Source organism: Montipora foliosa, chromosome 7, assembly GCF_036669935.1.
Source record: "Montipora foliosa isolate CH-2021 chromosome 7, ASM3666993v2, whole genome shotgun sequence".
NCBI classification, from domain to species: Eukaryota; Metazoa; Cnidaria; class Anthozoa; order Scleractinia; family Acroporidae; genus Montipora; species Montipora foliosa.
This window is the reverse complement of record NC_090875.1, coordinates 15,324,104-15,326,603: the sequence shown is the minus strand read 5'-3', so window position 1 is coordinate 15,326,603 and position 2,500 is coordinate 15,324,104. Positions and strand designations below refer to the sequence as shown.

At 35.3% G+C, this 2,500-nt stretch overlaps 1 long non-coding RNA gene and 1 pseudogene across 1 annotated transcript in view; one reads left to right on the top strand and one right to left on the bottom strand.

Annotated features, from left to right (window-relative positions):
• LOC138010798 (uncharacterized) overlaps window positions 1–577 on the top strand; it is a 675-nt gene extending 98 nt beyond the window's left edge. Inside the window, exons 1-2 of the long non-coding RNA XR_011124557.1 lie at window positions 1–68; window positions 182–577. The exon at window positions 1–68 is cut by the window's left edge and continues 98 nt beyond it. This is a non-coding gene — a long non-coding RNA (uncharacterized lncRNA). The remainder of the gene's footprint in view (window positions 69–181) is intronic.
• A 1,196-nt stretch (window positions 578–1,773) lies between these two features.
• The window catches only part of LOC138010796 (uncharacterized), a 41,166-nt pseudogene continuing 40,439 nt past the window's right edge, over window positions 1,774–2,500 (bottom strand).

Below are 2,500 nucleotides of genomic sequence, written 5' to 3'. Positions count from 1 at the left end.
TTCCATCCCCAGCGAATTAGTACTGCTGCTGGATTGGAGGATATTCCAGAGAGATTTGTGGGAAGCAGGTAACTTTCCTTTTACAATTTGCTTTTCACTTCTACATTTGGACCCAAAATAGCCTTGACCAACCTGAAGTAATATGGTGACTGGTCTAACTTAATTATCTTCTGTTTTAAAGGGTTAAACATGTCGGGATTCATGGGTTTAAGTGCAGACCTGGTTGTGTCTTGAGGCTGTATGAAATGGACGACTTTGGAAATGACTATCCTGTTTATGGACAAGTGTATGAGATAGTGGTTGGGAAGATGAAAAACTGAACTAGGACTTGAAACTCTCTCCTTTCACAATCACTTCACGGCATATGGCTGATTCTAGATCTGTATTGCGTAGTGTTCTTAACACTTTTATCAGGCATGCGGAGAAATCATTGATCAAACTGTGCTTCATTTCCTGTACAAACGCACATCACACAGTTGCAATGCTTACATGAACAATAGATACTTTTTGCTTCTGAATCAACTGAAAACACTGCCCCGTGGTATATCTTATTATTAAAAATTAGATCATTACGTAATACAGTTTCAGATGGTTTTTATTAACTTAGCAAACATGAGATATCAATTCAGTGCACGCAGCAAGAATGAGCTGATCCAGAGAAATCTCATTAGTGACTCCATGGCTGTCGTGAAGTAACTGACTGTGCTATAATGGCCAATCTTAATAAGAATTGGTGTAAATTAAGGACAGTGCCTACTATTATTATTGCGCATACGTTCTGCGCATCTAGAGACACTCAGATTTCCTATCGGTGATGCTTACTAATACAGGGATGTTTTTGCGCGCTTTAAAACTATCCGGAGAAAGTAGATCTTAGTAAGTACTCTTGGTATCCCCAAAAAAAATTACCATGCATTTTTCAAAGATAATTAAGCTTCAATTTGAGAAAGAACGCTATACATTGCTTTGTATTTTAAAGCTTTTTACAAATATTATTCATGAATTATCTTTGAAAAATGCGTGGTTACCCCCAATTTTCTTTTTGGACTTCAATAACTCTTGTTAAAGGGGCTAGGTCACGCTATGTTAGGTAATTTTGTTAATTATGAGCTCTAAACGTCAAATTGGCAGAGCGAGAGTCTTTCATTTGCAAAATCACGGCCACATAACAGTTGAGAATGATTTTCAGCTTTGTAAATGACATTTTGATATAGACTGATATAAATTTGAAAAAAGGTGGGCCAACGTTTTTCAAATTTACCCAAATTCAATCCCATTTCAATCCTCTCCAGGTTTGTCCATCCATGGCCCTTCTTGCCTTCCATGTGTTTTGTTAGAGTTCTTCTATAGTTTTGAACAGAAATTTTGATATTTTAGTTAATTCTATGACCATTCGATCAGTGCTGAAATTGCCCTAAATTGCGTGACCTAACCCCTTTAAGATCTACAGTTCCTGCATAATCACACATCGGGGCAAAAATATCTTTAATTAGTAGGCACCGTCCTTAAAAGCCTGTCGTAAGCTTGTTGTAATAATTAAGGTGCCAATTACAACATTGTAATTACATTTCAACTCAGGAGTCCATCTTGGTCTGACCGTAATAATTTTTAATCATGTGACCTGTCATACACTAAAAGAGGGGTGTAATTACTTACAGTGGGTATCCATCATCAAGGATTGCCAAAAGACCAAAAAAAAAAAGAAAAAGAAAAAAAACTGATAGCAGTCTATAGATCCGGGTAGTCACTTCAAAACTCCTCGCTGAACAAAGATAAAACAACAAATCTACCACTTTATTTTCAAAGTATTACTTACTTAAAATATCATAATATGGCTACTGTACCCTCAGTCTTTTGTAATGACAGCAGAATGGATCATCGTCTATGATGATAACAAACAACAAGTACCAATTGAAGTCTTAGTTATCATGCCTTAAAGGAACTATTCACCACAAAATTAAAACAAGAAGTTCCATCTTGAGAAACATTTAAGGTTGTAATTGCTCGTTTTGATACATAAAAAATCGAGCATGACATGGATATGAAAGTAATTAAAAAATAATTCAAAATGATCCTTGACGAAATCGAAGTATTGGCATCAACAAGACAACAAGATGTAATTATTACATTTCATTGGCCGACCTAAACATGTATTTGTCATCGGTTTCTTTACCAATTTCTAAGTAAAAATTTAAAATGAAAAGCTCTAGAAAACTAAGCAAGCATTGTAAGATCGCTGGGCTAGTCATTGATACCAAGATAGCTTGGGGCCTTAATTAAAATGGCCAAGTCATGATTTTATTCAATGAACCGGAGCTTCTTGTTTCAAAATTTGCTAAACTAAAAAAACCATTGATTATATGGGCAAACTATTTAACTAATTCGGATATTCAACACAGACGCTGAAAAAGTTAATCTATAAAAGTACAAGACAAACAAATCTTTATTAAACTCTCAACCTTGGATAATGCAATCCTAGCTTTCTCATTGGTTCACTGGA